This window comes from Miniopterus natalensis, chromosome 1 (genome assembly GCF_054644295.1).
Source record: "Miniopterus natalensis isolate mMinNat1 chromosome 1, mMinNat1.hap1, whole genome shotgun sequence".
NCBI classification, from domain to species: Eukaryota; Metazoa; Chordata; class Mammalia; order Chiroptera; family Miniopteridae; genus Miniopterus; species Miniopterus natalensis.
In genome coordinates, this window is record NC_142081.1 from 138,825,328 (window position 1) to 138,839,015 (window position 13,688).

Here is a 13,688-nt window from a genome sequence, read left to right on the forward strand (position 1 = left end):
TTGTGTGTGTGTGTGTGTGTGCATTGCATGTTCAGTTCTTTATTTATGGAGATTTTGGTGTTTGTTATGACAATTTCTGTGGGCTCTTTATATGGAAATGATATTTGAACTGATATTTTCTGTGAATATTTTCTCCTACTTTGTTGTTTGCCTTATTTTGGTCAGTTCAATTGATACACAAAGTTTTAAAATTTTTATGTAGTTATATGTATTTATCTTTTATATAGTAAGTTTTATTGCTTTCAAGGTTGATTATTCTTACCTATTTATTTTCACTGCATACAATTTTGACAGTTAACTCTATAATCCGTATAGAGATTGTTTCAGCCTTTGATAAAAGCCTAAACTGATCACATACTCATTTCCTCCCAGCTCTGTAGTTCTTTGGCTGAGCAAGTCATCTTTGCCTCTTTGGTTTGTGATGTGTCTATTTTGTTAGTTTTAAAACACTAAATTGGGCTGTTTGTTTCATTAATCTGTTTATATTTGAACCAGTATGAGACTTTAAATTATAGTAATTATAGTAGTGTTAAAATATGTCTATACTGTCCAATTATCTTATTAGTTGCAGGAACTAAGTCAATGGTTGCATATCTGAGAGAGCACTAGGAATGGAACAAAACCCACTCCTCAAGTCCCAGCTGCTCTAAATACACAATGAGCCCTTTGAAGGAAGCCACTGGATTTTATGTGTTTGGACTCTCTCCATAGGGACCAAGAAATGTTGTCTACACTGTGCAAGCTCAAGTAATATTTTCTATTGTCTGCCTGGTCAGAAGCCAGTAGGAGACTTGGTTTCAGCAGTCACTTCCAGAAAGACTATCGAAGTCCTGCTTTTAAAGCTTGCCAAGGTGAATGAAGAGTGAACACATGCATGTACCAAGGTCTGTGGACTTTTTGTCCATCTCGTCACACTTCCTCTAAGGTCTCTGGGAAAGGCAACTATTGTTTTTCTCTGCTCAGTTATTAAGTACAGAACCTGATGAGGTATTCCTTTTACTTGTGTGAATGTGGGATGGGTTTTGAATATCTCCATATGTGATATGAATAAAATACAGCAGGGGACATTATAATGAAGCATAATTAATTAGATTGATGAAGAGCTATTTGGTGCATTTTAAAGGCTAACCTGTGAAATCACAAGTAGAATCCTCTTTAAACTTCTCATATATACTTTAGAAACAGTAATAACATTCAAACAAAAGACGATGACAAATCATCTAGTCCAATTCCCTTACTTTATAGATATGAGCGAGACAACCAAAGAAGCTAAGATCTGTTTTCATGGTTGCACAGTTAATTAATTAGTAGAGAAATCTCATGGCTCCTCTCCCAGTCCTCTTTCTATCACACCCTGACTTCATTAATTAAGGAGACAACATGAGCCCTCCCAGAACCTCTAATGTTTTTGTTTCTATATAATATATAGGAGGAGAACTCATGTTTGGAAAATTCCAAGTGAATTGCAAGGGACCCCTAAGAATTTTTCCATCTTTATTCTCTCTCCAATCTTAATAAACTAGGCCATATAGAATCACCAGTTCACTGAAATTTAATCGTTTTTCCTTTTTTGTTCTGCTTTGAGAGCAGAAGCTCCTAAAATCTAGCTCTAAGTTCAGGCATGTGATATGCTTTCTGATATCATTTTTAAGACAAAAGTCCAAAGGAAACTGGAGGTGCTGAACCATCTCAGAATTGTAATCTTCAATCCAGAATGCTAACAGAGCTCTGCCCTCACTCCCCATGTTGTGAATCAAATGTCCTTTCATCCATTATCTGAAACTTCTTTAATTTAAAAAATGTTTCCCCCTCATGATGAAAAGAAAAGGTTATTTCATTTGAAAAGTAAAATGCTAATCTGAGTCAAGAGAAATTTATGTGATTTTGAAATGAGGAAGAGAAGTGTTAGAATCCATATTTTTCCTTGTTTATTCTCAAGAGTAATCACTTCTTCAAGATACTGAAAAACCACCTCAGAAAGCAGGTACCTAAAGACATGCCTAATTCATGTACCATAAATGCCATATAACTTCAATTAATAGCAACCTTACAGAGTAGAAAAGAGGCTTTATAATATTTAGCTGCGCATGTCCAACCTCCTGTTATCGTTAAATCAGATATTAGATTTTCCTTTTGACTCCAATTTGTGCTAAATTGCTAGGTGAATATTTGTTTTTGTGTTTGTTATAAAGAAATTCAATGAATTAAAATGTTCCATGGATTAATAGGGGAGCTTAGGCCGCTAAAGTTCTCATCTTTATGTCTTTAGTATTAATGTAATACACCAAAGGAGGTCCTAAAGACAAGTCTTATTATCAGGATGTTTTCCATGATTTTGAGCATACCAGAGAAAGAATGATTGATGTGGCAACATCAAAGCTAAAACAAGTAGGACTTATTGTACTGGCTAAAAGATGATACATTTAGTTTTTCTCTTTACAAAAGGAAGGATTTGACTATTGCTTAATGAGTTGTATAAATGCTGTCTTTTGTGCTTTGAGTCTGTTATTGCATCTGCATTTTATGAAAACCTCATATTTTGGGCTTAGCAGATGGACTCATTTGAATTAGGCTTGCTGAAAAGAGTCTTTCCAAATTATATTATATAAAAGGCTAAAGCAGTAGATTTGCCTCAAGGTTTTCTGGAACAATGATTAGGCTCAAAGACTCGTAGGATGAAGAAATAGTTGTGGTAAAGAACATCCAGAGCTCTTTCAGGTGGGAGGGGCAGAGTCCTTCTAGGAAAGTCATGGTCCTTACCTCCAAACAGGTCCATGAAAAAAAAGCCACTGTCTTTTTGACTGACTGACTGACCCAGATTCCTCAGGTGCAAAGCAAATAGCCTATAAAACTTGCTTTTAATTTTCAAATGAAATGCATTTGAGTCACCATCCCATTTACTTCAAAAACAGAAAGAAGGTTCATGTCATTGACAATGCATAGTGCACATTTGCTGCAAAAATGTCATGGGATGGGGTCTATTGCTTCAAAAGAGAAACAGTTGTTGTTTTTTCTTGATGAACATAAATGAAAAAATCCCCAATAAAATACCAACAAAATGGATTCAACAGAACTTTTAAAAGAATCATACACCATAATTAAGTAAAATTTATCCCTGGGATGCAAGGATAGTTAGTCCAACAGAGAAATAGTTTTAAAGAAGAAAAAAGACCTTCAGATATTTTTAGGCCTTTAAGAACTATGTTGGAAAGTGGTCACAGTGACCTTAGGATCCTGCTAACAATTTGTTTTTAAAAGTAGATGTCGAAACTTCCTAGCTTCCTTCTACTTTTTAATTGGAGGAATACATTTTTTGTTCTAATGCACAATTTCTGTGAACATAGATTTGAAAGATCCATGAAGTCTTTGAGAGGTTGTTGGGTGCATGTGATGAGAGAGGCAAGAAAAACTGAGTGGGGAGAAATGAATAGTTTCTAATACATTTCAAGATCCAACTTAAAAAGCAGTCTAGAAGAAACAAAAAGCAGGTTGGACATCTCTAGTAGACTAATTTTTTTTCTATTCTGGGCAAGAGAAGTAATGGAAACATGAGATAAAATGACTTTTTCTTTCTCTTTCTTCCTCTCTCCCTTCTTCCTCCCATCTGCCCTTCCTTCCTTCCTTCCTTCCTTCCTTCCTTCCTTCCTTCCTTCCTTCCTTCCTTCCTTCCTTCCTTCCTTCCTTCCTTCCTTCCTTCCTTCCTTCCCTCCTCTCCCTTCCTTCTGCTTTTTCTTTCATAACAAACTGAGGAAAAGACATAATCAAGGAAGGACATATAGTTGGACCTATGAAAATCAAATTGACTCATAGTTATTCCTTGGTATTAAGAAAGGGGTACTTACCTAGAGATCCCTCAAGAATCTAAGGATGAAATTTGGTGGCTGTGTATCCCCAGTAAATGGTGCTGGGAAAATTGGAAAGCTGCATGCAAAAGAATGAAACTAGACTGCTATTCGTCACCATACACAAAAAATAACTCAAAATTGATCAAAGACCTAAATATAAGAACTGAAACAATAAAATACATAGAAATAACATAGGTACTAATCTTACGAACCTTCATGTTACAGAGGATTTTATGAGTTTAACCTCAAGGGAAGGGAAGTATAAACAAAAATCAATGAATGGACCCTGGCTGGTGTGGCTCAGCAGTTAGAGCCTTCCCCTGCGCATGGAAGGGTCACGGGTTGGACTCCTGGTCAAGGGCATGTACCTGGGTTGCAGGTTTGACCCTCAGCCCTGGTCAGGGCACATGTGGGAGGCAATCAATTGATGTGTCTCTCACACATTGATATTTCTCTCTTTCTCCACTGTCTCTCTCTCCCTCCCTCCCTCCTTCCCACACACTCTGAAAAGCAATGTCCTCAGGTGAGGATTAACAATAAATAAATAAATAGGGCTATATCAAATGATAAAGCTTCTGCACAGCAAAAGAGCCCATCAACAAAACAAAGAGGCAACCAACCAAATGGGAGAAAATATTTGCAAACACCATCTCCAAAAAGGGGTTTATATCCAAAATATATAATGAACTCATACAACTCAACACCCAAAGTCAAATAATCCAATTAAAAATGAGCAGAGGACCTGAGTAGACACTTCTCCCAAGAAGACACACAGATGGCCAACAGATACACGAAAAGATGCTTGACTTCACTAGTTTTAAGGAAAATGCAAATTTAAACCACAATAAGACACCACCTCACACATATTAGAATGGCTATTATCAACATGACAAGAAATAACAGTGTTAAAGAGGTTGTGGAGAAAGGGGAACCCTTATATACTGCTGGTGAGATTGTATCTGGTATAGCTACTATGGAAAACAATACGGTGGTTCCTCAAAAAAATTAAGAATGGAGTTATCATATGACCCAGCAACCCTTCTGGGGATCCACCCAGAAAATTTGAAAACATTTATTCGTAAAGATATCTGCACCCCTATGTTCATTGCAATGTTATTCACAGTGGCCAAGACGTGGAAACAACTGAGGTTTCCTTCACTAGATGATTGGATAAAGAAGATGTGGTGCACCCAGCCGGGTGTGGCTCAGCGGTTGAGCATTGATCCAGGCGATCGGGGTTTGATTCCCGGTCAGGGCACATGCCCAGGTTGCGGGCTCGATCCCCATTTGGGGGCGTGCAGGAGGCGGCTGATCAATGACTCTCTCATCATTGATGCTTCTATCTCTCTCTCTCTCCCTCCCTCTCCTTTCCTCTCTCTGAAATCAATAAAGATATATTAAAAAAAAAAAAGAAAAGATGTGGTGCATGTATACAATGGAATACTTAGTCATAAGAAAAGATAAAATACTGCTCTTTGCAACATGAGTAGATCCTGAGAATCTAACTAAGTGAACTAAGTCAGATGAAAATGAACAGGCAGGATATAAACTGAAAGCAACACGTGAACATATAAAAAACCAAATAAACAAAAACTCATAGACACAGACAACAGGATGGCGGTTATCAGAGGGAACGGGGGGTGGGGAAAGTAAATGAGGGTAGAGGGGATCAAATATCTGGTGACTGAAGGAGACAACTTTGGATGGTGAACACACAATGCAATATATAGATGATGTGTTATAGAACTGTACACTTGAAACCTATATGTTTTATTAACCAATGTTACCCCAATAAATTCAGTAAAATTAAAAAAAATGTCAGCATGTGCCTATTTGCATTTTCCTAGGGAGGGAGGGAGCTCCTGCCTCTTACCAGATTCTCAGAGGTTCTATGGCCTAGAGAAGTGTAAGAGCCACTGATAAAAAGCATTTGAAACAAAAGCGTTAGTTTATAATTTTTCATATAAATATGGTTTTCTTAATACATATTTTTTCAGTAAACTTTAGATTATAATTTTTCATGAAGCACTACTAAAAGAGGATTTTTTTCCTATTTGAAATTTTGTATCTCACTAAAATCAGTGCACAAAAGTTTGTGGGAGACAAGGGATGCTGGATTGCAACATCTTTGGGAGTTTCCCAGGTGTAATCTGAAACCCTCCCTCATAAACCAAGGGCAGGGAAGATCAAGAAAAAAGGCAGAGCATTCCAGATTGATAGTTAACAGGTTTAATAAGCAAGGAAACTTACTTAAAAGGCCTGTCTTGGGCAGCCACAAGATGAGTAGTTTTCTGCACCTGCCCCTCAAATCTTAAAAGTTTATGTAGAGGCTCTGAGTTTAGCCACATACCCAGGAGACCTTAACTGGGTTCACTCATGTACTCAGTTCAGGTAGTCTCACCACATTTTTATCTCAGGGCTGTATCCTTGGAGCAGCTCCTGGTCACAGAAAAGGCGAGGAGGACATATATTCCAAGGACAGGGGAGGAAGTGGGGAGCCTCCAGTTGCCAGAGTCATTTGTGGGTCAAACTGGTGGTCACATCTTCTTGATAACCTTCCTTAACGCAGGACTTTGCACAGTTTCAAGTGATCTCCTGCAAAGTACTTTTAACCTACAAAGGGAAAGATAGTAACTTTATGGTGGAGAAACTCAGAAGACACCACTTTACCTAAAGGCTTAAGGTTGGCATCACTTGTAAGGGGACACATTTACACTATTAATCCCTTGCTAAGATTCCCTGAAAAGGAAATAACATAATTTCTGTGACCTTCTTGCCAAAAATGCAGAACCTTATTCCAATCAAGAGACAAAAACCTGAGAAACCCAAACTGGGAGATGTGCTACCAAATACGTAGTCAATAATCTTCAGAAGCGTCAACATCATGAAAGGCATGGGAAGACTGAGGAAATATGGATCAGAGGAGGCTAAGGAAGTGTAACAGCTAAATGCTAGGTGCAATCTGGTAGGATCTTGGAGCTGAAAAGGATGTTAGTGGAAAAAAAAACTGGTGAAAAAACTGGTATAAAGTCTGTAACCCAGGTAACAGAATAGTACCAATGTTAATTTTATAGCTTTGATAACTGTACTATAGTTACTATAAGATGTTAACAGAGAGGAGGCTGAGTAAGGAGAGGGTGTATAGGGACAGTCTGTTAGTCTGAGTTAATGCTTTTTTAGTAAGTCTAAATTTAGCTTAAAATAAAAGCTAAAAAAAAATAAAGAACAGGAGATTCCTGATGTTATTATCTTAACATTTGGGTCCAGCTCTGCCAGAAGTCTGAGAATTTTCTCCTAACATTGCAGCTAGGTGAGTCAATAAATTCTCTTTTTCTTATAAAGATTTAAGGAAAATACAGTTCTCTATTTTACCTTTGTTACTCTGGGCAAGTTACCTAAACCCCCAAAACACATAATTTCCTGAAAACAGGCTAAATTACTTTGATCTTTCCTCCTTTTATTTTCATCTTGTTGAGTTTTAAATATGGATTCTCACTTGATAGCAACTACTGAACTTTGCTTTATTCTTTTTTTTAAAAAAATATATCTTTATTGATTTCAGAGAGAGGAAGGGAGAGGGAGAGAGCGAGAGAGAAACATCAATGATGAGCGAGCGCTCACTGATCGGCTGCCTCCTGCACACCCCTGACTGGGGATCAAGCTCGCAACCCGGGCATGTGCCCTGACCGGGAATTGAACCCATGCCCTCCTGGTTCCTGGGTCAACACTCAACCACTGAGCCACACGGGCGGGGCAGATCTCTTTTTTTTTTAACATATCTTTATTGACCTCAGAGAGAGGGCAGGAGAGGGGGAGAGAGAGACAGAAACATCAATGATGAGAGAGTCATTGATGGAGCCCACAACCAGGGCATGTGCCCTGACTGGGAATCGAACCCCGATCGCCTGGATCCCAGGTCGACGCTCAACCACTGAGCCACGCCCAGCCAGGCTCTCTTTTGTTTTAGAAAGAGCTTCAAAGAATGTACAGTTCATAAACTTCCAACTCCTGTCTTTTGGGTAGTCTTCATTCTTTCGGCCCATGGTGTCTTTCTTTGTAACTCCCCAGACATACCCACTGAGACCAGGTAAACATTCAAAGTCAGCTGATATTTTCATCAGGATAGGTTTAGGAGATTTTGTAAACATATTGTAATGGTTGGAGGCTACTCTTGTGTATCCTTGAATTTGAGACTTTACAGGAATACTCTGAGCCCTGGAGATGGCCTCTCATTAGATAATGACAACACTCCATTTAGTCAACACCCAGGAGGAAAACTGCAAATGATGAAGTGTTACTTTGCAGTGCTTGCCATTTTTAACTTTTTATTTGGTCTTCTGTAGTCTATTCTTCTGTCTCTTCCTTTTCCCACCTCTTTTCTATCCACTTGTATCACTTTTTAACAGTTCATCACAAAGGGAAAGTAAGAATTGGATGGTCTCCCTCTCATTTTTTAACACCTTTGACTAAAAGTAGATCAGTGATTGTAATCACTTCCAGAAAGCACTTGCACTGGGTGCCAGTAAACTGACTCTTGCTTTCAAGTATGTGTGTCTCAGGGCATGGCGCAGGGGAGGAGTAAGCTTTTGTTTTCTGCTGCCAAGACTGCACTGTTTGCTTGTGCTGTTGGTCTCTATTTTGGGGCACCAAATCTTCTAGCGGATGAGACATTATAATACTGCCAGAGGCCAACATACCTTTTATCTTGGGTTCTCTCTCACTCGCCCCTTAAGTTCCATATTATTTATTTAGAAATCAAAACAGAAAAGCACATCCATCATCCATCCATTCATTTGTTGTTGTCATTTATTATTTATTCAGTGAGTACGTGTCTACTCTGCACTGTACTGAGAATTGTAAGAACTTTAAGAGATGGTTTTAAAATTATAGTTTCGTTGGAGTTTATGATTTTATAGGGTGGCATCACTTCTAAGAGTTGGCCATCTAAAATATAATTCTAAGGCAACATTTGATTAGATTTGTGATGGGTGGATCAGTGTGAAGCTACAAACACTCAGAAAATTCAGAATCAGGGAAGACTTTAGTGGGAATGGGGTTAGTCACTGGTAGCTTTTCAGAAGAGAAGGTCTTGAAATGGCCTTAAAGGAAGCTCAGGGTTTGGGCAGGTTATCCAGTGTGTAGATCATGAACCTTCATCACATTTCAGTTCCTATTTATTATGAGAGTAAAAAGGGCCCTGCAGGAGTTATAGCTGATAGTCTTGGGTCTGATTCTTATTATTACGTTAAAAGTTACTCATCATTTATTCAGTGCATTTTGCTTATCAAGTTCAAGTCTTTTCCCCCCATACTAAACATCTTAACAGCAAGGTATGTTTCCATCCCATCTTAATATCTCCCTTGGCAAGTAACACAGTACCATGCATGTAGTAGACACTCATTAAGGTGTCTAGGAGAGTGATGTACCATAGTGCTGAAGAGCATGAACTTTGGAGCCAAGATACTTAGGTTCAAGTCCAAGTGGTGCTCACTTCTTCCTAGCAGTGTGACTGGACAAAGTTCTTAAATTTTCTATGTCTCAGTTGCCTCACCTTAAACTAGGGGTAATAATACTACCTGCTTTATAGCAGTGTTGTGAGGCTTCAACAAGATAAAATAAAAAATAATTCTTAGAAAGTGTCTGGATCACTATCATCATCATTGTCATCATTATTATTATTATAATCATCATAATTAAATGTTCATGGAAATAAAATGGAAGCATAGGGGCCATGTTGGAGAGAGGAGATGGATGGGCACTTTAGGTAAGTTAGGGATAGCAGATGAAATATTTTGAGTGTTAACCTGAGTAACTTAGTAGATGGAGGTGATCAGCAATCCTTGGGTGAGGTAGCTTCAGCCTCAGATGTAGGGGCCAAATCATCCAGAGTAGAGACTAAGGGCCATGGCGGAGGAAGAGGTCTATAGCTGAAGAGAGTAGATAACTAACCATGAAATAACTTTACATATTTGGTGTGCTGAGGGCTTTTATATTAAAAAACACATTTGTGTCTCCTTTTATTCAGCAAACATTAATTACAGTATTTTCTTAGGTAGGGCTATAAAATGAAATATCTTTGTTTTTGTGCCTGTCCTCGTGGAGTTTATGGTTTTGTGGGTAGCCAAATTTTAAACAGCTTTAATAAAGCACGATGGGTGTGGAGATGGGGAAGCACAGAAGGCTGTGGGAGGCATCTTCCTGTCTGCTTTCACTCCCTGCCCATTCCGAGCTGCCAAGTGATGCATTTGGGGGCCTACAAAAATCTGGCTCAAAGCCTACCTCCCACCGGAAATCATTATTGACAGTTTCATTAATTGAATTTTCTCTTGTCTTTAATCCTATCACTCTACAAACACACACTCATATTCCAAGTTTTCATTTTCTTCTGAATTTATACAGCTTTCACGCAAAAGAGATTAGGAACAGTGTTCTGGAATGCAATGTCTGCTCCTACTTTCCATATCCCTTTCTGAAAATCCTTCTGGAATTAGGAATTGATCTCTTCAAAAACATACTCATTTATATCTTCTCCCAGGGGTCTTTTGAAGTATTAGGTGAAACTCTGGAGTCAGCATTCACTCATCACTTTTTATCCCACTTTTAGTCGAGTCTTTCCTGTATCTCAGCTCTTTGATTAATGCATTTTATATTCTTTTTATCTGAGAGAGCCAAGTCCATGATGAAAGTTGGTAAGTCAGATATCCTGGCACCTTTAAAAAGTAGCTGTTTCTGGGTTTCATTTGCACTGCGTTTTTCTGTGAGGAGTCACGGCCAAAAATGTAGGATACATGTTTGTTGAACTCCTACAAATCTCACTTATTTCAGAAGCAAAAGAAATGAGAGTCAGCTCTTACTAAAAAAAAAAAAAAAAGAGAGAATAATCTTAGTGAATATTATTAATAAAATTGAAGCCTTAAGCAACAGTCTCTTTATGTCCTTAAAGTTGACGTGGTGTGAGTTAAGAGTCACAGAACAGCAAATCCAGATTAACAACTGTAAACCTCCGAACTTCATGCTCCAAGTGGTTGGTTACAAGAGAGCTAATTTTTACAACATGGTGAGACAGGCAATTATCTATTGTCTCTTATACTAAGACTAATCTTTGCACTGACTCATCTTAGACCCTTTCTTTCTCTGGGGGATACCATCTGCCCAAACCGCAGGTCCAAGATAGTGATGATCTGCCGAACATATGCGGAGCAGATGGTCGATGAGATTATCTGCCCACTCAATTGTTGCATGACTCATTCCCACCACCTTGCTGCCGGTGCAAACACAAGGCTGTAGGAAGCCAGCCTTTAGGGCTTTTCCCATATCGATTCCTGGAGGCCACTTGGCATGGCTGGTTCTGGAGAGGCACAAGACCAGCATCCTCAGACAACGTTGCCTAAATTCCTGGCAGTGTGCTCTTAGGAAGTAAGAAAAAAGTAAGATGTCATTCAGGTAATGTCCAAGTTACATTTTTGGTCTCACTAAGGTAGTTGTTTGGGGGCTCATTGGGAAGGGACTGCAACCAAAGCTCTGGAAAATTCAGTCCGTATTCTCTGCTGGCCTGGTGTTGGAAAATCTTGTCCTGTACAAAGAGAAGCTGAGAGGTCAGAAAAGCAAACACTGGAGAAGAAAGGGCCCTTGTTGGCCTCGGGGATTGCTCCCTCCGTCATCTCGATGTTGTAACCAATGGCCAAAATTTCCAGTTTGAATTGTCTTAATATCTCATTGAGGTAAATCACAAATTTTGCATACAGATATTTCTTAATCTTTCTCCTATGCCATAGATCCGGAAAAACAACAGCACAGCAACAATAAAAACCCAAGTGGAGTTTTTGGTCCATCAGTTGACTGACTCTTGGAATAAGTCATATTCATTAATGCATCTTTGAATTAATTAGGCCTAATAATATCAGGATTAAAGCCAGGTGAGTTGCAAAGATCACACTGAGAATCTGTGGTCTTTACCACAGTCTTTTCCTGTTTCCATTTAATTGAATTTTAAGTGGGTTCATAATGAATCAGTGAAACCTCTGTACTGTCTCTGCCACTTGGTTTTAATTAGTGACTGGAAATAAAAAAGTCCTGGTTTAATTTAGCAATGAAAGGGTGATTTCGAAGGTTGAGAAGAAATGAAACAATATGCTGTGTTAGGTCTTATTTTATTTGGGGCTACTTTTCTCTCATTTCGTTGACTTTGTCATATACTAGTTTTGTGTCATGCACTGTGTAGGGGACATAGCATCCCTGTTCTTCTGGAGCTTACATGGTAAAATATCACTTTATTGTTTAGACTTAAATTTAGAAAATCTTTCAGAAAAGAAAACTTTCAGCCCTGGCCTGGGCAGCTAGGGCGTTGTCCCGATACCTCAAGGTTGTGGGTTTGATCCCTGGTCAGGGCACATACAATAATCAACCAACAAATGCATAAATAAGTGGAACAAGCTAATGTCTTTCTCTCTTTTTCTCTCTCTCAAACCAATGAAAAAAAAAATCTCCAGGAAAAACCCTGACACTAAGTAAAAACAAATAGGAAAGTGAAACCGGACACAATGGGTCCGGGATGCCTGTTGCTACTTCAGCCAGTTAAGCAGAAACAAGGTTGAATCATTTGAGCATTTACTCCATTATTGCCCTCAAATAATGGGAGAGCAGTCGGTCATCCTGGAAATTCTGCTCTGACCACCCTTTGCCGGATGACTGATTATGTACCAGGGAGGGAGAAGGTAACTATGTGCAGCTGCGAGCTGCAAGGAACCGAAAGGGGAAGGGAGGGGCTGCAGTCTGGCCTTCAGGAGCTCAAGGTCTGATAACCAGGTTGCTAGTCTTCTCTGCATCGTAAAAATATTGAATGCTTCACAAATTCGTGTGTCATCCTTGCACAGGGGCCATGCTAATCTTCTGTAATGTTGCAAACAGCTCAGCCCATTCTTGGGACCAAAAAATGGTCAGCATTCCTGAGGCAAACTCCAGAGGGGGTCAGGGTCCCGGCATAGCAACCAAATCAAAGCATCTTCTGTCCTTGGCCTGTTCTCAAAATGTGTTTCTTTTCTGAGTAATGGACCCGCCGAGGCATCTTATCTTTTTACAGCCTTGTTTCATCCCCCAGTTTCCCAGGGTCTGTAAGAAACCGTCTTACCTATAGTTAGTAAGGTGAATGATTATTAAACATCTATGGCTCTATTCTTATTATGTGTCCTTCCCCACTATCAAAAGGATATTAGATTTAGGATGCTTTATCACTATATTCATTTCTACAAATGACCATTTTTTCTGGTTAAAATGATTTTCCACTCTCACTGAAAATATTCGTTACGATACATATTCTGTTAAGATATTACTCAGTGTAAGAAATACCAAACTCTTAAATCATCAAGACAGGTAACTTTTATATAATTGGTGCAAAAAATGCCATGTAGCAAAACACACGTGACTTGTTTTTTAGCTATGTTGAGAGCCCAAAGATAGCAAGGATTCCGAGGGAGGCTTTGCAGGGAACTCATAGGCGTTTAAACAAAAAGAACCTTTTACAATGCTGGCCAATATGGCCCTTCTGTACTTGTTTCTCCCTTTGCCTTCTCTCTTTCCTTCTATCTGGAAGATGCTGGTGTGGAATAAATAACACGGTGAAGTGGCTTTGCTTTTTATGCTTTCCTAAGGCCATGACTATTTTACAGATTCGTTCCACTGGAAGTCTCAGGTTTCCTGTTTTTATTATCCACACTTTGCATGGTGGTTTAGACTAAATTGGCCATTACAGAGTTTGGAGAGCAGTCTATTTAACACAGTAAATTGCACTGCTACTTCCATACCCTTCTCTCCGGGCCTGGGCTCTGAGGCTGCTCACTGACGGTT

At 39.0% G+C, this 13,688-nt stretch overlaps 1 non-coding gene across 1 annotated transcript; it reads right to left on the bottom strand.

Moving 5' to 3' along the window:
• Positions 1–12,673: 12,673 nt before the first annotated feature.
• On the bottom strand, positions 12,674–12,780 carry LOC148094424 (U6 spliceosomal RNA). Its single transcript, XR_015716338.1, has one exon. It is a non-coding gene; the product is annotated as a U6 spliceosomal RNA (small nuclear RNA).
• Positions 12,781–13,688: the final 908 nt, after the last annotated feature.